At 30.5% G+C, this 23,992-nt stretch overlaps 1 long non-coding RNA gene across 1 annotated transcript; it reads left to right on the forward strand.

The window, feature by feature from the left end:
• The first annotated feature begins 5,762 nt into the window (after window positions 1-5,762).
• Window positions 5,763-22,009, forward strand: LOC116052708. Its single transcript, XR_004105630.1, has 3 exons — window positions 5,763-5,808; window positions 19,069-19,072; window positions 21,788-22,009. It is a non-coding gene; the product is annotated as an uncharacterized LOC116052708 (long non-coding RNA).
• The last annotated feature ends 1,983 nt before the right edge of the window (window positions 22,010-23,992 follow it).

Below are 23,992 nucleotides of genomic sequence, written 5' to 3' on the forward strand. Positions count from 1 at the left end.
ATTACTGATATTAAGAGAATTATTTTTTGTATTAACAGTTTTCCTGAAATGTTTACATTTAAATATGTAAATGAGGAGTTTTCTAATGATAACTTCTAGTGAATTTAGGAGGAATCTACAGACACAAATACACAGTGTGTTAGTCTGAAAGAAGACATGTTGTGGAAGATATAACCCAAAAACTCTAAACTAAAACATGATGTTTTTGCCTGAAGAGTCTCTCGTTAAACACGGAAGTTCAGATAAATCAGCTTATCTTTTCTGACTTTGTGTGAATCACACACATTTGTTTTTAAAGATGTTCATATAAAAAACATTTATTATATTTATGATTTACTTACAGGGTTCAATGTTTAGTCTGGTTCCTCTTCCAAAGATTATCTTATCCAGACCAGTATTCACACAACATGAAGCATCATAACATAAACTCACTCAACCAAACTCCATTCAGAAAAACATAGTTTTAACATTTGAGACTTTGTCGTCAACTTTTTTTGTCACTTTTTTGAAGTATTTAAGTTTTAGTCGCTTTTTGTCAACTTTTTTAGCTTTCAAGGCGATCTTTTTAAATTTAAATAACATTAAAACCATTTTTTTCTGACAGGGTTCAATGTTTGATTTGAGTAAAGATACTGAACAAAGTGTTTAGTTGATACGCTGATGATTCTGCTTTTTATCTTTTTAATCTTCTGATGAATTCTGATTTTGTGTGAACAACAAAAGTAAAGTTAGTTTTTAAAGATGTTCCATATAAATGATGTTTGCATATATTTCTACTCACAGGGTTCAATATTTAGTCTGGTTCCTCTTCCAAAGATGATCTTAAATCCTCCATCATTCACACAACATGAAGCATCGTAACACAAACTCAACCAAACTCCATTCAGAAAAAAACATAGTTTTAACATTTGACTGAATGATTAAATTCAGACACAAAACAAAGTTGAGTTAATGTTTCAGCTAAATGTTTCCCTGCTCCTAGATATTGATTGTTTGGATTTGACGTTTTGGCGTTTGACGTTTTGGTCACTTTTTTGCTCTTAAATTTGTCTTTTTTGTCACTTTTTTGTTATTATTATATTGTTGTTATTGTTAATATGCTTCATATAAATAATGTTTATAATGTAAATCAGTTACTTACAGGGTTCAATGTTTAGTCTGGTTCCTCCTCCAAAGATCAGCTTATTTACATTTGCTCCAGAAGTCACACAACATGAAGCATCGTAACACAAACTCTCTCAACCAAACTCCATCAGAAAAACATAATTTTAACATTTGAGACTTTGTCGTCAACGTTTTTATCACTTTTTTTTAAGTATTTAAGTTTTTGTCGGTTTTTGTGAACTTTTTTAGCTTTCGAGACGATCTTTTTAACTCTAAATAACATTTAAACCAGTTTTTTCTTACAGGGTTCAATGTTTGATCTGAGTAAAGATACTAAACAAAGTGTTTTAGTGTTTAATCTTTAGATACGCTGATGATTCTGCTTTTTATCTTTTTAATCTTCTATTCTGATTTTGTGTGAACAACAAAAGTAAAGTTAGTTTTTAAAGATGTTCCATATAAATAATGTTTTTTATATATTTCTACTCACAGGGTTCAACATTTAGTCTGGTTCCTCTTCCAAAGATCATCTTAAATCCACCGCCAGCATTCACACAACATGAAGCATCATAACACAAACTCAGAGTCAAACTCAACCAAACTCCATTCAAAAAAACATTGTTTTAACATGTAACTGAATGATTAAATTCAGACACAAAACAAAGTTGAGTTAATGTTTCAACTAAATGTTTCCCTGGTCTCTAGATATTGATTGTTTGGATTTGATGTTTTGATCACCTTTGCTCTTAAATTTATTTTTCTTGTCACTTTTTTTGTTGTCCAACCAACACAAGTAACGTTAGTTTTAAAAGATGCTTCATATAAATAATGTTTATAATGTAAATCAGTTACTCACAGGGTTCAATATTTAGTCTGGTTCCTCTTCCAAAGATTATCTTATTCCCATCATTCACACAACATGAAGCATCGTAACAAACTCTCTGAACTAAACTCCATTCAGAAAAACATAATTTTAACATTTAAAACTTCTGTCTGAATGAAATCTAAAATGTCTAAAGTTTCCTGTAAAGATACTAAACTAAGTGTTTGAGTGTTTAATCTTAATTAAGGAAATTATAGATAGTTTTTGTCATTTTTCTTAAAGTTTTTTACTTGTTGCTCCCAGCAGTTCGGTTGGATTTCATGTTTATGTTCGACTTTTTGTTACTTTTTTTCAATGTTTTTGTTGCTTTTGTAAACTTTTTAGCTTTCAAGCTGAGCTTTTTAACTTTAAATAACATTTAAACCAGTTTGTTTTTCACCCCAGAATGAATATAAATCAACTTACTGTCATTAACATGAAGTTTGGTGCCGCTGCCAAAGATTATCTTATTCACACCTCCAGTAGTCACACAACATGAAGCATCGTAACACAAACTCACTCAACCAAACTCCATTCAGAAAAACATAGTTTTAACATTTGAGACTTTGTCGTCAACTTTTTTGTCACTTTTTTTTAATGTATTTTGATTTTTGTTGGGGTTTTCAAAGTTTTTGTTGCTTTTGGTCAACTTTTTTAGCTTTCGTGCCGAGCTTTTTCACTTTAAATAAAATTCAAACCAGTTTTTTCTGACGGGGTTCAATGTTTGATTTGAGTAAAGATACTAAACAAAGTGTTTTAGTGTTTAGTCGATACGCTGATGATTCTGCTTTTTATCTTTTTAATCTTCTATTCTGATTTTGTGTGAACAAAAAAAGTAAAGTTAGTTTTTAAAGTTGTTCCATATAAATAATATATATTTCTACTCACAGGGTTCAATGTTTAGTCTGATTCCACTTCCAAAGATGATCTTATTTCGATTCGTATTCACACAACATGAAGCATCATAACACAAACTCTTTGAACCAAACTCCATTCAGAAAAACATCATTTTAACATTTAAAACTTCTGTCTGAATGAAATCTAAAATGTCTAAAGTTTCCTGTAAAGATACTAAACAAAGTGTTTGTGTTTAACCTTGTTGTCACATTTCTTAAAGTTTTGTACTTTGTACTCAACTTTTTGTTGCTTTTTTTCAAAGTTGTAGCTTTTGTAAACTTTTTTAGCTTTCAAGCTGAGCTTTTTAACTTTAAATAACATTTAAACCAGTTTTTTTCACCCCAGAATGAATATAAATCAACTTACTGTCATTAACATGAAGTTTGGTGCCGCTGCCAAAGATTATCTTGTATTGACCTCCAGTATTCACACAACATGAAGCCTCGTAACACAAACTCTCTGAACCAAACTACATTCAGAAAGAATGTTATTTTAGACATAAAGTTCCCGATCTTATTTAAAATGTCTGCCTTTATGGATGTATTTATGATCATAATGTTTAACAATCATAAAGTTAAAATTTGACCCGTTTTAAAGACTAAAAACTTAAAAAAGCGTAAAAAAAAAAACCATCAAAAAATAGCTGAAATCTTGCCTATAAGGAACCACGTGTTAGTTATTCTGATTTTATTAATCTACATTTATAGATGTTTTTATGTTTCAGATTGAAATGATAAAAACAAACCGTTAAGTTTCATTAAAGCGTCTTTAAATGTTTGAATAACTCGCAGCTTTTAGATAAAACTAAAAACTTCAGATTCAAGTTTTTCACCAACTATGTTTTTGTTGAATTGTTGTTTAATTTGTGCTGCTCCATATTAATCATATTTTATATGCATATATTTCTACTCACAGGGTTCAATGTTTAGTCTGGTTCCTCTTCCAAAGATTATCTTAAATCCACCGTCAGTATTCACACAACATGAAACATCGTAACACAAACTCTCTGAACCAAACTCCATTCAGAAAAACTTCATTTTAACATTTAAAACTTCTGTCTGAATGAAATCTAAAATGTCTAAAGTTTCCTATGAAGATCCTTTTTGTCACATTTCTTAAAGTTTTTTACTTGTTGATCCCCACAGTTCGGTTGGATTTCATGTTAATCTTTGACTTTTTGTTGCTTTTTTTCAAAGTTGTTGTAGCTTTTGTAAACTTTTTAGCTTTCAAACTGAGCTTTTTGACTTTAAATAACATTTAAACCAGTTTTTTTCACCCCAGAATGAATATAAATCAACTTACTGTCATTAACATGAAGTTTGGTGCCGCTGCCAAAGATTATCTTAGACAGACTTCCAGTATTCACACAACATGAAGCATCGTAACACAAACTCACTCAACCAAACTCCATTCAGAAAAACATAGTTTTAACATTTGAGACTTTGTCGTCAACTTTTTTGTCACTTTTTTTTAACATATTTTGATTTTTGTTGGGGTTCTCAAAGTTTTTGTCGCTTTTGGTCAACTTTTTTAACTTTTGAGTCGAGCTTTTTCACTTTAAATAACATTCAAACCAGTTTTTTCTGACAGGGTTCAATGTTTGATCTGAGTAAAGATACTAAACAAAATGTTTCAGTGTTTAATCTTTAGATACGCTGATGATTCTGCTTTTTATCTTTTTAATCTTCTATTCTGATTTTGTGTGAACAACAAAAGTAAAGTTAGTTATATATACCAATAATGTTTGTATATATTTCTACTCACAGGGTTCAATGTTTAGTCTGGTTCCTCTTCCAAAGATCATCTTACTATATCCTCCAGAGGTCACACAACATAAAGCCTCGTAACACAAACTCTCTGAACCAAACTCCATTCAGAAAGAATGTTATTTTAGACATAAAGTTCCTGATCTCATTTAAAATATCTGCCTTTATGGATGTATTCATGATCATAATGTTTAACCATGATAAAGTTAAAATTTGACCCGTTTTAAAGACAATTCTTCGTAAAATAGTTGTTCTACCTTTGTTTTGTTTGCTCTCTGTTGTTTGTGAATTCAATGCGTGATAAAATGTACGACAAAAACATCAAGAAAGCAACTATACTGTTGAAGAAACTGGAAGAAAAAAATGTCAAAAACAATATCAGAAAGGCGACAAAAACTGAACCAAAAAAATCGTCAAACCAAACTTAAAAAAGCGTAAAAAAAAGCGTGAAAAAAAATAATCTTGCCTATAAGGAACCATGTGTGTTAGTTATTCTGATTTTATTAATCTGCATTTATAGATGTCTTTCTATTTCAGATTAAAATGATAAAAACAAACCGTTGCTGCTCCATATTAATAATATTTTAGATTTATATCAGTTTACTCACAGGGTTCAATGTTTAGTCTGGTTCCTCTTCCAAAGATCATCTTATTTCCACCGCCAGCATTCACACAACGTGAAGCATCGTAACACAAACTCAGAGACTAACTCAACCAAACTTTGCTTGGAAAAATCTTCCTTTGTTTTGAATTTTGTCCCAAACTTACTTTAATGCAGTATTAGGCTTTTTATTTTAGATGTCAAATGTTTCCTGATCCTTCACAATACACACTCCGCTGAGTGATGAACTGTTAAAAGGCTTTCAGATAAAACTAAAAACTTCAGATTTGACTGCTTTTTTTAAATTCGTGCTGCTTTTTTGAATTACTTATTAATAACGCAACATGAAGCATCATGACACAAACTCACTGACCAACTGCACCAAACTAAATTTAGCAGAAAATAAAAGCATTTTTGACGTTTTTGTCGCTTTTCTCAACGTTTTTGTCGCAGATTTTTTGTTATAAAAACAGGCCGCTATTTTGTTACCAAAAGATTATCAATGTATATCAAAAGTAAATTATTTCTACTCACAGGGTTCAATGTTAAGTCTGGTTCCTCTTCCAAAGATTATCTTTGTTCCAGTATTCACACAACATGAAGCATCATAACACAAACTCAGAGAGAGACAAACTCAACCAAACTCCATTCATAAAAACATCGTTTTAAGGTTTAAGACTTCTGCTAGTACAATTAGATTAAAGTTACATGAATAACAAACTATTTATATTCAGAGCAAATGTCCTTTTATATTTTATTAATAAAATGGAAATGTTGATGTTTACTGTAGAGTTGAGTTACCGTAGCAACAAAATGTTTCCCTGGTCTCTAGATATTTATCAGTTGGGTAGGAAGTTTTTGTCGGTTTTTACACTTTTTTGTCGTTTTTTTGACACAAGTAAAGTTATTTTTTAAAGATGCTTCATATAAATATTGTTAATGATGTAAATCAGTTACTCACAGGGTTCAATGTTTAGTCTGGTTCCTCTTCCAAAGATCATCTTTTGATTCGCATTCACACAACATGAAGCATCGTAACATAAACTCAGAGAGACAAACTGAACCAAACTCCATTAAGAAATCATAGTTTTTAACATTTGTGACTTTTGTCTGAATTTAGTAAGACCTGAACATTAAATTTATATTAAAAATAAAAATGTACATTTTGTACAGTAGAGCGACAAATTGTTTTTTCATGTCATTTACACAGCCACACACAAAGTTTTTGTTGCTTTGTCCAACTTTTTCTGGGTTTTTAGTTATTAGTTGGTTCTTAGTTTTTAGTATTTTTAAGTATTTATTTATTCCTGGGTATAATCTTTGACTATGTATTGTTGTATGTTGAGTCTGAATGTGCCTGACCACATATTAAGTTATTTTGATTAGAGTTTTTAGCTAACTTCAGAACTTTAACACATCTAAAGCATCAGAACACAAACTTAACCAAACTCCATTTAAAAAACGATCAATTTTAAATTTGAATGAATTGTTAAATATATTGTTGGAAAAAGTACTTTACTTGGAAAATTCCAGTAAAACACAAAGTAAAGTTTGTTTCTAAAGATGATCCATATAAATTATGGTTATGCCTATTTTTTTAGTTTACGTTTTGTCAAATATTTCCAAGTTTTTGTAGCTTTTTTCAATATCATTTTATATATATTTATTATGTTCATGATGTACTTACAGGGTTCAACATTTAGTCTGGTTCCTCTTCCAAAGATCATCTTTTGATTGTTCTTCACACAACATGAAGCATCGTAACATAAACCAGAGACAAACCGAACCAAACTTCATGCAGAAAAATGTCGCTTTCTGAACCTTTTTGTAACTTCTTCTGAAAATTTTGTCACTTTTCGAAGGTTTTTGATGCCTTTTAAAAGAACTTTTTGTCTCTTTTTTTTAATTTTTTTGTCTCTTTTTCAACGTGTTTAGCTCTTTAACTTTAAACCAGCACTCTTTCTTTGATTTTCTTTTATCTTCCTGTCTGGTTTGTTTGCTTTCCAGTAAAATACGGTAGTTTGTTTTTAAAGAAGCTTCTATGTGAATATTATATTCATGATTTACTCACAGGGTTCAACGTTTAGTCTGGTTCCTCTTCCAAATATCATCTTATTTCCTCCAGTAGTCACACAACATGAAGCATCGTAACATAAACTCAACTCAACCAAACTCCATTAAGAAAAACATAGTTTTAACATTAGAGACTGTCACTTTTTTGACGTTTTTTTTCAAAGTTGTTGACGCTTTTGTCAACTTTTTTAGCTTTCAAGCTGAGCTTTTTAACTTTAAATAACATTTAAACCAGTTTATTTTTCACCCCAGAATGAATATAAATCAACTTACTGTCATTAACATGAAGTTTGGTGCCGCTGCCAAAGATCATCTTATTTTGACTCGTAGTCACACAACATGAAGCATCGTAACATAAACTCAGAGACAAACTGAACCAAACTCCATGCACAAAAATGTCACTTTTTGAACGTTTTTTTGTCGCATTTTTGCCTCCTTCTTGACCTTTTATTGACCTTATCTTTGTCGTTTTTGTCGCTTGAATCATTTCCATCACTGTCAGCATCTTGTTATTTCTCGTTTCTTATCTGCTGCTCTGGTTTTATAAATATTCAGTCAAACTAAACTCTGTAAAGTTTGTTGTTAATGATGCTTCTTATAAATATATATTTCTACTCACAGGGTTCAATGTTTAGTCTGGTTCCTCTTCCAAAGATCATCTTATTATATCCTCCATCATTCACACAACATGAAGCATCGTGACACAAACTCAGAGACAAACTCAACCAAACTCCATTTAGAAAAACATAGTTTTAACATTTGACTGAATGATTAAATTCAGACACAAATCAAAGTTGAGTTCATGTTTCAACTAAATGTTTCCCTGCTCTCTAGATATTGATTGTTTGGATTTGACATTTTGGTCACTTTGTTGGTCTTATATTTGTAAGTAATGTTTATAATGTAAATTAGTTACTCACAGGGTTCAATGTTTAGTCTGGTTCCTCTTCCAAAGATTATCTTGTATCCTCCAGTATTCACACAACGTGAAGCATCGTCGCAAACTCAACTCAACCAAACTCCATTCATTAAAACATTGTTTTAACATTTCAGACTTTAGCGTGAAAACAATAAGACGTTATTTATATATTAAATGTATATTAGAAATAAAAATATAAATTGTGTACGGTTCAGTAGACACAGATTGGTTTTATGTCATTTTTAGGACCACATGAAATTTACAGATGCAGAATTCTGTAAAATTAGCTTTTTTGACTTTTGACTTTTTTTTTTTGATTAATTGTTGTTGATTTTGGACGGGGTTTTTTGGGTTGCTTTTTATTCTAATTTATGTTGCTTTTTTAATTCATTTTGTCGTTTTCTTGTCGCTTTTTCAGATTTTCCATCTAGAGCAACGCTAAAAACTTTTACAAAAAAAATCTGCAGATTATATTTTTGGGTCTAAATCGGTTACTCACAGGTTTCAATGTTTAGTCTGGTTCCTCTTCCAAAGATTATCTTAGCTGTTGCTCCTCCAGCATTCACACATCATGAAGCATCGTAACATAAACTCAACTCAACCAAACTCCATTCATAAAAACATCGTTTTAAGGTTTAAGACTTCTGCTGGTACAATTAGATTCCAGTTACATAAATAACAAACTATTTATATTCAGAGCAAATGTCCTTTTATATTTTATTAATAAAATGTAAATGTTTACTGTAGAGTTGAGTTACCGTAGCAGCAAAATGTTTCCCTGGTCTCTAGATATTGATCAGTTGGGTAGGACGTTTTTGTCGGGTTTTTTACACTTTTTTGTCATTTTTGTGACACAAGTAAAGTTATTTTTTAAAGATGCGTCATATAAATAATGTTAATGATGTAAATCAGTTACTCACAGGGTTCAATGTTTAGTCTGGTTCCTCTTCCAAAGATCATCTTTTCATTCATATTCACACAACATGAAGCATCATAACACAAACTCAGAGAGACAAACTGAACCAAACTCCATTAAGAAATCATAGTTTTTAACATTTGTGACTTTTGTCTGACTTTAGTAAGATACCTGAACATTCAGTTTATACTAGAAATAAAAATGTACATTTTGTACAGTAGAGAGACAGATTTTTTTGTCATTTACACGGCCACACACAACGTTTTTGTCGCTTTGTCCAACTTTTTCTGGGTTTTTAGTTTTTAGTTGGATTTTAGTTTTTAGTATTTTTAAGAATTTATTTATTCCTGGGTATAATCTTGACTATGTATTGTTGTATTTTGAGTCTGAATATGCCTGACCACATATTAAGTTATTTTGATTAGAGTTTTTAGCTAACTTCAGAACTTTAACACATCTAAAGCATCAGAACACAAACTGAACCAAACTCTTTTTTAATTTTAATGAATTCTTAAATTCATTGTTGGAAAAAGTACTTTACTTGGAAAATTCCAGTAAAACACAAAGTAAAGTTTGTTTTTAAAGATGATCCATGTAAATTATGTTTATGCCTATTATTTTTATTTTACATTTTGTCAAATTTTTCCAAGTTGTTGAAGCTTTTTCAATTTAATTTTCTTTTATCTTCTATTCTGGTTTTGTTTGTTTTCCTGTAAAATATGGGTAACGTTTGTTTTTAAAGAAGCTTCATGTACATATGTATATGTATATATTATTATGTTTATAATGTACTTACAGAGTTCAATGTTCAGTCTGGTTCCTCTTCCAAAGATCATCTTATTTTGATTCGTATTCACACAACATGAAGCATCGTAACATAAACTCAGAGAGACAAACTGAACCAAACTTAATGCAGAAAAATGTAGCTTTTTGAACATTTTTGTAACTTTTTTTTTTCGAAATTTTGTTGCTTTTCGAAGGTTTTTAAAAAAAACTTTTTGTCTCTTTTTTATTTTTTGTCAATTTTTCAACATTTTTTAGCTTTCAAACTGAGCTCTTTTACCTTAAAACCAGCACACTTTCTTTGATTTTCTTTTATCTTCCTGTCTGGTTTTTTTTGTTTTCCAGTAAAATACGGTAGTTTGTTTTTAAAGAAGCTTCTATGTGAATATTATGTTCATGATTTACTCACAGGGTTCAACGTTTAGTCTGGTTCCTCTTCCAAATATCATCTTTTGAGCTCCATTAGTCACACAACATGAAGCATCGTAACATAAACTCAACTCAACCAAACTCCATTCAGAAAAACATCGTTTTAACATCTGAGACTTTAGTGTGAAAACAATAATCGTAACAAACTTCGCTTTTTTGCTGCTTTTTGTTGTCCAAACAACACGAGTAAAGTTCGTTTTTAAAAATGCATCATATAAATAATGTTTATAAAGTAAATCAGTTACTTACAGGGTTCAATGTTTAGTCTGGTTCCTCTTCCAAAGATTATCTTATTTTGATTCTTAGTCACACAACATGAAGCATGGTAACATAAACTCAACTCAACCAAACTCCATTCAGAAAAACATCGTTTTAACATTAGAGACTTTGACATTTTTTTGTCACTTTTTTCAGCGTTTTTGTTGTCGCTTGAATAATTTCCATCACTGTCAGCAGTTGTTAACTTCTCTTTTTTATCTGCTACTCTTATTTTGTAAATTTTCAGTTAAACTCTGTAAAGTTTGTTGTTAAAGTCGCTCTGATATAAATACGTATCATGATGATTTATTTATTACTCACAGGGTTCAATGTTTAGTCTGGTTCCTCTTCCAAAGATCATCTTATTTTGATTCACACAACATGAAGCATTGTAACATAAACTCAGAGACAAACTCAACCAAACTTAATGCAGAAAAATGTCATTTTTTGAAAGTTTTGTAACTTTTTTCGAATGTTTTGTCGCTTTTCGAAGGTTTCTGATGATTTTTTTAAAAACTTTTAGTCCCTTTTTATTCATGCATTTATTCATGGTTTTTTGTTGCTTTTTTGGTTGTTTTTATTGCCACTGTTTTGAGATTTTATTGTTGTTATTTTTGTCGTTTTTGTTGAATCATTTCTATCACTGTCAGTGATACTAACAAAGTGTTTTAGTGTTTAGTTGATACGCTGATGATTCTGCTTTTTATCTTTTTAATCTTCTATTCTGATTTTGTGTGAACAACAAAAGTTTATTTCAGTTTCAGTTTGTTTAAAAAAATCAACTTTTTAGTAACTTTTTTAACATATTTTAGTATTTGTTAGGTTTTGATTCAAAGTTTTTGTCGCTTTTTATCAACTTTTTTAGCTTTCGAGCTGAGCTTTTTTAACTTTAAATAACATTTAAACCAGTTTTTTTTCACGCCAGAATGAATATAAATCAACTTACTGTCATTAACATGAAGTTTGGTGCCGCTGCCAAAGATGATCTTATTCCCAGCATTCACACAACATGAAGCATCGTAACACAAACTCACTCAACCAAACTCCATTCAGAAAAACATAGTTTTAACATTTGAGACTTTGTCGTCAACTTTTTTGTCACTTTTTTAACGTATTTTAGTTTTTGTTGTTTTTTTTCAAAGTTATTGTCGCTTTTTGTCAACTTTTTCACCTTTCGTGCTGAGCTTTTTAACTTTAAATAACATTTAAACCTGTTTTTTCTGACATGTTTCAATGTTTGATCTCAATAAAGAGTAAAGATACTAAACAAAGTGTTTAGTTTTAATCTTTTTTTTTTAATCGCTTTTAATCTTTTTAATCTTTTATTCTGATTTTGTGTGAACAACAAGAGTAAAGTTAGTTTTTAAATATGTTCCATATAAATAATGTTTGTATATATTGTATATATTTCTACTCACAGGGTTCAATGTTAAGTCTGGTTCCTCTTCCAAAGATTATCTTATATCCACTGCCAGCATTCACACAACATGAAGCATCATAACACAAACTCAGAGACAAACTCAACCAAACTCCATTCAGAAAAACATAGTTTTAACATTAGACTGAATTATTAAATTCAGACACAAAACAAAGTTGAGTTCATGTTTCAACTAAATGTTTCCCTGCTCTCTAGATATTGATTGTTTGGATTTTTTTGTTGTCCTAACAACACAAGTAAAGTTAGTTTTTAAAGATGCTTAATATAAATAATGTTTATAATCTCAATCAGTTACTCACAGGGTTCAATGTTTAGTCTGGTTCCGCTTCCAAAGATCATCTTTCGTTGATCCGTATTCACACAACATGAAGCATCGTAACATAAACTCAGAGAGACAAACTGAACCAAACTTCATGCAGAAAAATGTCGCTTTTTGAATGTTTTTGTAACTTTTTTTTAATTTTTCGTCACTTTTCGAAGGTTTTTGATGCTTTAAAAAAAAAAGAATTGTTGTTCCTTTTTTTATTTTTTGTCTCTTTTTCAACGTTTTAAGCTCTTTAACTTAAAACCAGCACTCTTTCTTTGATTTTCTTTTATCTTCCTGTCTGGTTTGTTTGTTTTCCAGTAAAATACGGTAGTTTGTTATTAAAGAAGCTTCTATGTGAATATTATATTCATGATTTACTCACAGGGTTCAACGTTTAGTCTGGTTCCTCTTCCAAATATCATCTTATCTGTTCTTCCAGTAGTCACACAACATGAAGCATCATAACACAAACTCAATTCAACCAAACTCCATTAATAAAAACATAGTTTTAACATTAAAGACATTGTCACTTTTTTTTATGTTTTTTTACCTTTTGACTTTTTTTCAACTTTTTATTTACGTTATTTGTCACTTTTTGTCACTTTTTTTAAAGTTGTTGTCGCTTTTGTAAACTTTTAAAGCTTTTGAGCTGAGTTTTTTAACTTTAAATAACATTTAAACCAGTTTTTTTTCACCCCATAATGAATATAAATCAACTTACTGTCATTAACATGAAGTTTGGTGCCGCTGCCAAAGATTATCTTGTATTGACTCGTAGTCACACAACATGAAGCATCGTAACATAAACTCAGAGACAAACTGAACCAAACTTCATGCACAAAAATGTCACTTTTTGAACGTCTTTTGTCGCATTTTTGCCTCCTTCTTGACCTTTTATTGTCATTATTTTTGTCGTTTTAGTCGCTTAAATCATGTCCATCACTGTCAGAATCTTTTTATTTCTCTTTTCTTATCTGCTGCTCTGGTTTCATAAATATTCAGTCAAACTAAACTCTGTAAAGTTTGTTGTTAAAGATGCTTCTTATAAATATATATTTCTACTCACAGGGTTCAACGTTTAGTCTGGTTCCTCTTCCAAAGATCATCTTTTGACCTCCAGTATACAGACAACATGAAGCATCGTAACATAAACTCAACTCAACCAAACTCCATTCAGAAAAACATAATTTTAACATTGGAGACTTTAGTGTGAAAACAATAATAATTTTTTTGCATTTCATTGCCTTTTTTGTTGCTTTCTTGTCACTTTTTTACCATTTTGTTTTTGCTTTCTTTGCTGTTTTTTTGTTTGTTTTTTGTCAGTTTTATTGCCGCATTTAGCTTTTATTGTCGTTATTTGTGTCTTTTTTATAGCTTGAATCATTTCTATCACTGTCAGCATCTTTTCATGTCTCTTTTCTTATGTGCTGCTCTGGTTTTATAAATATTCAGTCAAACAAAAGACTGTAAAGTTAGTTTTTAAAGATGCTCCATATAAAAAATGTTTGTTTATATTTCTACTCACAGGGTTCAATATTTAGTCTGGTTCCTCTTCCAAAGATCATCTTAGTTGCTGCTCCACTATTCACACAACATGAAGCATCGTAACATAAACTCTCTCACCCAAACTCCATTTGCAAATCATTCATGTTTTTTTTGCTGTTTGTTTTGGGCTTTCTTGTCACTTTTTGTCGACTTTTCGTAACTTTTTGTCGCTTTTTTGTCGCTTTTTTTATAAGGGTTCAATGTTTAGTCTGGTTCCTCTTCAAAGATCATGTTGTATTAACACACACTCTCTGAACCAAACTCCATTCAGAAAAAAATCATTTTAACTTTTAAAACTTCTATCTGAATGAAATCTAAAATGTCTAAAGTTTCCTGAGTTCAAATCTTTAGATTGATACGCTGATGATACTGCTTTTTATCTTTTTAATCTTCTATTCTGATTTTGTGTGAACAACAAGTAAAGTTAGTTTTAAAAGATGTTCCATATAAATAATATTTGTATATATTTCTACTCACAGGGTTCAATGTTTAGTCTGGTTCCTCTTCCAAAGATCATCTTATATCCACTGCTAGTAGTCACACAACATGAAGCATCGTAACACAAACTCAGAGACAAACTCAACCAAACTTCATGCAGAAAAATGTCAACTTTTTTTGTCATTATTTTTGTTGTTTTTGTCGCATGAATCATTTCCATCACTGTCAGCATCATTACTTCTCTTTTCTCATCTACTACTCTGGTTTTATAAATATTCAGTCAAACTAAATTCTGTAAAGTTAGGTGTTAAAGTCGCATTGATATAAATACGTATTATGATGATTTATATTCTACTCACAGGGTTCAATGTTTAGTCTGGTTCCTTTTCCAAAGATCATCTTATTATATCCACTGCCAGAAGTCACACAACATGAAGCATCGTAACACAAACTCAGAGAGACAAACTGAACCAAACTCCATTAAGAAATCATTTTTTGTCAGTTTTTAACATTTGTGACTTTCGTCTGACTTCAGTAAGATCTGAAATTCAATTTATATTAAAAAATAAAAATGTACATTTTGTACAGTGGAGAGACAGATTGTTTTTTTATGTAATTTACATGGCCACACACAACGTTTTTGTTGCTTTGTCCAACTTTTCCCGGGTTTTTAGTTTTTAGTTTGTTCTTTGTTTTTAGTATTTTTAAGTATTTATTTTTTTTTGAGTATAATCTTTGACTATGTATTGTTGTATTTTGAGTCTGAATATGCCTGACCACATATTAAGTTATTTTGATTAGAGTTTTTAGCTAACTTCAGAACTTCAACACATCTAAAGCATCAGAACACAAACTGAACCAAACTCCATTTAAAAAACGATCAATTTTATATGTGACTGACTTATTAAATATATTGTTTGAAAAAGTACTTTACTTGGAAAATTCCAGTAAAACACAAAGTAAAGTTTGTTTCTTAACATGATCCATATAAATTATGTTTATGCAGGGGTGTTTTTATTTTACGTTTTCTCAAGTTTTTCCGAATTTGTGTAGCTTTTTTCAATATCATTTCATATTATATATTATTATGTTCATGATGTACTTACAGGGTTCAATATTTAGTCTGGTTCCTCTTCCAAAGATCATCTTTTGATCTCCATAAGTCACACAACATGAAGCATCTTAACACAAACTCCACCAAAGTACATGCAGAAAAACATAGTTTTAACATTAAAGACTTTAGTGTGAAAACAATAATCGTAACACAAACTCAGAGACAAACTTTGATTTTTTTTCTGCTTTCTTGTCGCTTTTTTGCCGGGTGGGGTTGGTTTTATTGCCACATTTTTGTCGCTTTTTTTACCTTTTGTTGTCGTTATTTTTGTCGTTTTTGTCGCTTGAATCATGTCCATCACTGTCAGCATCTTTTCATTTCTCTTTTCTTATCTGCTGCTCTGGTTTTATAAATATTCAGTCAAACTAAAAATTGTAAAGTTTGTTGTTAAAGATGCTTCTTATAAATATATATTTCTACTCACAGGGTTCAACGTTTAGTCTGGTTCCTCTTCCAAAGATCATCTTTTGACCTCCTCCAGTAGTCACACAACATCAAGCATTGTAACATAAACTCAGAGACTAACTCAACCAAAATTCATACAGAAAAATGTTGCTTTTTGAACGTTTTTTGTCACTTTCTTGAGATTTTATTGTTGTTATTTTTGTCATTTGAATAATTTCCATCACTGTCAGCATCTTTTTATTTCTCTTCTCTTATCTTCTACCCTGGTTTTATGACTATTCAGTTAAACTCTGTAAAGTTAGGCGTTAAAGTCGCTCTGATATAAATACGTATTATGATGATTTATATTCTACTTACAGGGTTCAATGTTTAGTCTGGTTCCTCTTCCAAAGATTATCTTATTTGCTGCTCCTCCAGTATTCACACAACATGAAGCATCATAACACAAACTCAGAGACAAACTCAACCAAACTTCATGCAGAAAAATTCTTTTTTTGACGTTTTTTGACATTTTCTGTCACATTTTTTCCGCTTTCTTGAGATTTGATTGTCGTTATTTTTGTCGTTTTTGTTTCTTGAATCATTTCCATCACTGTCAGCATCTTTTTATTTCTCTTTTCTTATCTGCTGCTCTGGTTTTATAAATATTCAGTCAAACTAAACTCTGTAAAGTTTGTTGTTAAAGATGCTTCTTATAAATATATATTTCTACTCACAGGGTTCAATGTTTAGTCTGGTTCCTCTTCCAAAGATCATCTTATTATTTCCTCCAGTATACACACAACATGAAGCATCGTAACATAAACTCAACTCAACCAAACTCCATTCAGAAAAACATAGTTTTAACATTAGAGACTTTAGTGTGAAAACAATAATCATTTTTTTGCATTTCATTGCTTTTTTTTTTGCTTTCTTGTCACTTTTTTACCATTTTCTTTCGCTTTCTTTGCTGTTTTTGGGGGGTTTTTTTGTCAGTTTTATTGCCGCATTTAGCTTTTATTGTTGTTATTTGTGTCTTTTTTATAGCTTGAATCATTTCTATCACTGTCAGCATCTTTTCATTTCTCTTTTCTTATCTGCTGCTCTGGTTTTATAAATATTCAGTCAAACAAAAGACTGTAAAGTTAGTTTTTAAAGATGTTCCATATAAAAATGTTTGTTTATATTTCTACTCACAGGGTTCAATGTTTAGTCTGGTTCCTCTTCCAAAGATTATCTTTTGACTTCCTCCAGTAGTCACACAACATCAAGCATCGTAACACAAACTCAGAGACTAACTCAACCAAACTACATGCAGAAAAATGTCGCTTTTCAACGTTTTTTGTCTATTTTTTTGCCGCTTTATGTTTTTTTTTGTCGCTTTCTTGACCTTTTATTGCCGTTATTTTTGTCGTTTTTGTCACTTGAATCACTGTCACCATGTTTTATTTCTCTTATCTTATCTGCTGCTCTGGTTTTATAAATATTCAGTTAAACTCTGTAAAGTTAGGCGTTAAAGTCGCTCTGATATAAATATGTATTATGATGATTTATATTCTACTTACAGGGTTCAATGTTTAGTCTGGTTCCTCTTCCAAAGATTATCTTATTTGCTGCTCCATCATACACACAACATGAAGCATCGTAACACAAACTCAGAGACAAACTTAGCCAAACTTCATGCAAAAAAATGGCGCTTTTTGATTGCTTTAGTAACTTATTTTGAATGTTTTGTCGCTTTTAGAAGGTTTTTGATGATTTAAAAAAAAAAAAAATGTTGTCTCTTTTTTTATTCATTCATTTATTCAATTCTTTTGTCACTTTTTTGTCACTTGAATCATTTCCATCACTGTCAGGATCTTTTTATTTCTCTTTTCTTATCTTCTACTCTGGTTTTATAAATATTCAATCCAACATGATTGTAACATAAACTCAACTCAACCAAACTCCATTCAGAAAAACATCATTTTAAGGTTTGAGACTTCTGCTGGTACGATTAGATTCCAGTTACATAAATAACAATCTCTGTTCATTAAAAGCAGATAAAATGTACATTTAGATATTAACTGTAGACATAATAAACCAAATGCTACAAATATTGATGATTCTCATTCATACTTTCTCAGTTCATGAGAATCGTTTCACTAACTGTCAGCAGCTGATTATTCTGCTTTTCTTTGAAAACACAAAGTAAAGTTTGCTCTTAAAGATGCTCCATATATTTATATTTATATACTATGTTTATAAGTTACTCACAGGGTTCAACGTTTAGTCTGGTTCCTCTTCCAAAGATCATCTTAGTTTGACTTGCAGTCACACAACATGAAGCATCGGAACACAAACTCAACCAAACTCCATTTAGAAAAACGTAGTTTTAAACTTAATTATCACGACTTTATTTTAAATATCTGCAGTTATGGATGTATTTATGATGATAACATTTAACCCTCATGTTCTCCATGGGTCAAGTTTAACTATTTTTCAAAAAAAAATTCTTCCTTTTTTTAGTTGCTTTTTTGACGGGTTTTTTTTGTCACATTTTGTCATTTTTTTGGGCTTTTTTTTGTTCTTAGATAAATAATATGTATTACTTTCCCGTCTTACCGGAGTCGACTATCAGCTGAGTTCCTCTCCCGAAAATAATCTTGTCTGCAGTTCCTTTCACACTGTGACTCACAGCTGACACTAAACTAAAATGCAACATTTTTGTGTTTTTTAGTCGTTTTTTGGTCACTTTGTCGTTTTTTTCTGCTTTTGTTTGACTTTTTTGGCTTTAAATCTTTGCTCTTTAACTTTAACTTTAAAGGAACATTTCAACTTTAGATTTTCAACTGAATGTTGATCTGCACCTGAAGCAGAAACACAGAAAACACTAAATTCTGTAGATTTTCCTTCTGGATCAACGCTTTTTTATATCATCTTCAGATTATATTTTGGGGTTTCTGGGTAATAATCTAAATCAGTTACTCACATGTTTCAATATTTAGTCTGGTTCCTCTTCCAAAGAACATCTTGTATTGACTTCCACCTCCAGAAGTCACACAACATGAAGCATCGTAACACAAACTCTCTGAACCAAACTCCATTCAGAAAAACATCATTTTAACATTTCAAACTTCTATCTGAATGAAATCTAAAATGTCTAAAGTTTCCTGTAAAGATACTAAACAAAGTGATTTAGTGTTTAATCTTAATTAAGGAAATGATGGATCCTTTTTGTCACTTTTCTTAAAGTTCTGTACTTGTTGCTTCCAGCAATTTGGTTGGATTTCATCTTTTGTTCGACTTTTTGACACTTTTTAAACATTTCTTTTTTCAACTTTGTTGTCATTTTTTGTCAATTTTTTCAACTGTTTTGTCAGTTTAAAAAAAAAAATGCAACTTTTTTGTAACTTTTTTAACGTATTTTCATTTTTGTTGGGTTTTCTTCAACGTTTTTGTCGCTGTATGTCAACTTTTTTAGCTTTTGAGCTGAGCTTTTTAACTAACCAGGTTTTTTTTTTGCACCCCAGAATGAATATAAATCAACTTACTGTCATTAACATGAAGTTTGGTGCCGCTGCCAAAGATTATCTTAGCTCCTACTCCAGTATTCACACAACATGAAGCATCGTAACACAAACTCACTCAACCAAACTCCATTCAAAAAAACATAGTTTTAACATTTCAGACTTTGTCGACAACTTTTTTGTCACTTTTTTAAAGCATTTTAGTTTTTCTTGGGTTTTTTTCAAAGTTATTGTCGCTTTTTGTCAACTTTTTGACCTTTCATGACGAGCTTTTTAACTTTAAATAACATTTAAACCTGTTTTTTCTGACATGTTTCAATGTTTGATCTGAGTAAAGATACTAAACAAAGTGTTTTAGTGTTTAATCTTTAGATACACTGATGATTCTGCTTTTTATCTTTTTAATCTTCTATTCTGATTTTGTGTGAACAACAAAAGTAAAGTTAGTTTTTAAAGATGTTCCATATAAATAATGTTTGCATATATTTCTACTCACAGGGTTCAATATTTAGTCTGGTTCCACTTCCAAAGATTAGCTTGTTTCCAGTATTCACACAGCATGAAGCATCGTAACACAAACTCACTCAACCAAACTCCAGTTACAAATCATTGTTTTTTTGTCCTTTTTTTGTCCTTTTTTGTGTCACTTTTTGTCATTTTTAAAACTTTTTTTCAACTTTTTTTTAACATATTTTAGTTTTTGTTAGGGTTTTTTTCAACGTTTTTGTTGCTTTTGTAAACTTTTTTAGCTTTCAAGCTGAGCTTTTTAACTTTAAATAACATTTAAACCAGTTTTTTTCACCCCAGAAGGAATATAAATCAACTTACTGTCATTAACATGAAGTTTGGTGCCGCTGCCAAAGATTATCTTAGTTGCTCCTCCAGCATTCACACAACATGAAGCATCGTGACACAAACTCACTCAACCAAACTCCAGTTACAAATCATTCATGTTTTTTTGCCGTTTTTTTTGTCGCGTATGTGTTGCGTTTTTGTCCTTTTTTTGTTGTTTTTGTGTCACTTTTTGTCTTTTTTTCAACTTTTTTGTCATTTTTAAAACTTTTCTTCAATTTTTTTGTCAGTTGTTTAAAAAAAATTCAACTTTTTTGTAACTTTTTTAACATATTTTAGTTTTTGGTCAATGTTTGATTTGAGTAAAGATACTAAACAAACTAAGTGTTTTAGTGTTTAGTTGATACGCTGATGATTCTGCTTTTTATCTTTTTAATCTTCTATTCTGATTTTATGTGAACAACAAAAGTAAAGTTAGTTTTTAAAGATGTTACATATAAATAATGTTTGTATATATTTCTACTCACAGGGTTCAATGTTTAGTCTGGTTCCTCTTCCAAAGATCATCTTATATCCACTGCCATCATTCACACAACATGAAGCATCGTAACACAAACTCACTCAACCAAACTCCAGTTACAAATCATAGCTTTTTTGCCGTTTTATTGTCGCTTTTTTGTCGCAATTGTGTTGCTTTTTTGTCGTTTTATTGTGGCTTGAATCATGTCCATCACTGTCAGCATCTTTTTATTTTTTTCTTATCTTCTACTCTGGTTTTATAAATATTCAGTCAAACAAAAAACTGTAAAGTTAGTTTTTAAAGATGCTTTTTATAAATAATATAAAAAAAACTAAAACATCAGATTCAAGTGTTTCCCCAACAATGTAACACTGAATCTAGTTTTGTGCTGATTTAATGAGCCTCATATTAATAATATTTTACATTTATATCAGTTACTCACAGGGTTCAATGTTTAGTCTGGTTCCACTTCCAAAGACCATCTTTTGAGTCGTAGTCACACAACATGACAAACTTAACTCAACCAAACTCCATTCAGAAAAACATAGTTTTAACATTTAACTGAATGATTAAATTCAAACACAAAACAAAGTTGAATTAATGTTTCCCTGGTTTGTTTGGATTTGATGTTTTGGTCGTTTTCTGGTCTTATATTTGTCTTTTTTGTTGTCCAAATAACACAAGTAAAGTTAGTTTTTAAAGATGCTTAATATAAATAATGTTTATAATGTAAATCAGTTACTCACAGGGTTCAATATTTAGTCTGGTTCCTCTTCCAAAGATCAGCTTATTTACATTTGTTCCAGTATTCACACAACATGAAGCATCGTAACATAAACTCAAAGACAAACTCAACCAAACTCCATTTAAGAAAATATCGTTTTACAGTCGATTTTTTTATATTGTTGCTTTGGGACGTTTGTTTTGGTTGCTTTTTATTATAGTTTTTGTCGCTTTCTCATTAATTTTTGTCGTTTTCTTGTTGCTTTTGCAGAATTTCCATCTACATCAACGCTAAAAACTTCTTTTTTTTAAATCTGCAGTTTATATTTTTGGGTCTAAATCAGTTACTCACAGGGTTCAATGTTTAGTCTGGTTCCTCTTCCAAAGATCATCTTAGCTGCTCCTCCAGTATTCACACAACATGAAGCATCGTAACACAAACTCAGAGACAAACTCAACCAAACTTCATGCAGAAAAATTCGCTTTTTGACGTTTTTTTGTCACATTTTTGCCGCTTTCTTGAGGTTTTATTGTCATTATTTTTGTCGTTTTTGTCGCTTAAATCATTTCCATCACTGTCAGCATCTTTTTATTTCTCTTTTCTTATCTGCTGCTCTGGTTTTATAAATATTCAGTCAAACTAAACTCTGTAAAGTTTGTTGTTAAAGATGCTTCTTAAAAATATATATTTCTACTCACAGGGTTCAATGTTTAGTCTGGTTCCTCTTCCAAAGATCATCTTATTATTTCCTCCAGTATACACACAACATTAAGCATCGTAACATAAACTCAGAGACAAACTCAACCAAACTACATGCAGAAAAATGTCACTTTTTGAATGTCTTTTCGCCGCTTTCTTGAGCTTTTAGTGTCATTTTTTGGTGGTTTTATTAAGTTTTAATCACTTAATTATCGCTTTTGTTGGTTTTTTCACTTTATTTTGTTGTCCAAACAACACAAGTAAAGTTTGTTAAAGATGCTTGATATAAATATATATTTCTACTTACAGGGTTCAATGTTTAGTCTGGTTCCTCTTCCAAAGATTATCTTATTATTTCCTCCAGTTCCAGTCACACAACATGAAGCATCGCAACATAAACTCAACCAAACTCCATTCAACAAAACATCGTTTTAACATTTGAGACTTTTATCTGAGTAATTATGGTCAGTGAAATAACTTTTAGTAGAGATACTGAACAAATGTTTGATCCTTTGAATAAACACATTTTATTTTTTTTTTATTTTATTTATTTTTGTTCATTTTTTTGAAATTTTTGTCATGTTCAATACTTTCTCAGTTGATATATTAATTGATTATGATTTGGGATTTCTAAGTGGTGTCTTCATGTTTAAATGTACTTATTGTACGTACGTATATATATTATTATATTTATGTATTATATAATCTGAATCAGTTACTTACAGGGTTCAACGTTTAGTCTGGTTCCTCTTCCAAAGATTATCTTTCGATTTCCAGTTCCAGTATTCACACATCATGAAGCATCGTAACATAAACTCAGAGACAAACTCAACCAAACTACATGCAGAAAAATGACGCTTTTTGAACGTTTTTTGTTGCATTTTAGCCACTTTCTTGACCTTTTGTTGTCGTTATTTTTGTCGTTTTTGTCGCTTGAATCATTTCCATCACTGTCACCATCTTTTTATTTCTCTTTTCTTATCTGCTGCTCTGGTTTTATAAATATTCAGTCAAACAAAAAATTTGGAAGTTTGTCGTTAAAGATGCTTCTTATAAATATATATTTCTACTCACAGGGTTCAACGTTTAGTCTGGTTCCTCTTCCAAAGATTATCTTTTCAGTTCCAGTATTCACACAACATGAAGCATCGTAACATAAACTCAGAGACTAACTCCATTCACAAAAATGTCGCTTTTTTTCCCGTTTTATTGCTGCTTTTTTGAGCTTTTTTGTTGTTTTTTTGGCGTTTTTATAAACTCAACTCAACCTAACTTCATTCAGAAAAACATAATTTTAACATTTGAGACATTTATCTGAGTAATTATGGTCTAGTGGAATAACTTTTAGTAGAGATACTGAACAAATGTTTGATCCTCTGAATTAACATATATTGAATTTAACTTTTTTTTTATTTTTGTCGCTTTCAATACTTTCTCAGTTGATATATTAATTGATTATGATTTGGGATTTCTAAGTGGTGTCTTCATGTTTGAATGTACTTATTGTACGTACGTATATATATTATTATATTTATGTATTATATAATCTGAATCAGTTACTTACAGGGTTCAATGTTTAGTCTGGTTCCTCTTCCAAAGATCATCTTTCGATTTCCAGTTCCAGTCACACAACATGAAGCATCGTAACATAAACTCTCTCAACCAAACTCCATTCAGAAAAAACATAGTTTTAACATTAAACTGAATGATTAATTTCAGACACAAAACAAAGTTGAGTTCATGGTTCCCTGGTCTCTAGATATCGATTGTTTGGATTTGACGTTTTGGTCGGTTTTTAGTCTTTTTTGGGTCTTATATTTGTCTTTTTTGTGGCTTTTTTTGTTGTCCAATCAAATATAAATAATGTTTATGAAGTAAATCAGTTACTCACAGAGTTCAACATTTAGTCTGGTT

The sequence above is a fragment of the Sander lucioperca genome, chromosome 9 (genome assembly GCF_008315115.2).
Source record: "Sander lucioperca isolate FBNREF2018 chromosome 9, SLUC_FBN_1.2, whole genome shotgun sequence".
NCBI classification, from domain to species: domain Eukaryota; kingdom Metazoa; phylum Chordata; class Actinopteri; order Perciformes; family Percidae; genus Sander; species Sander lucioperca.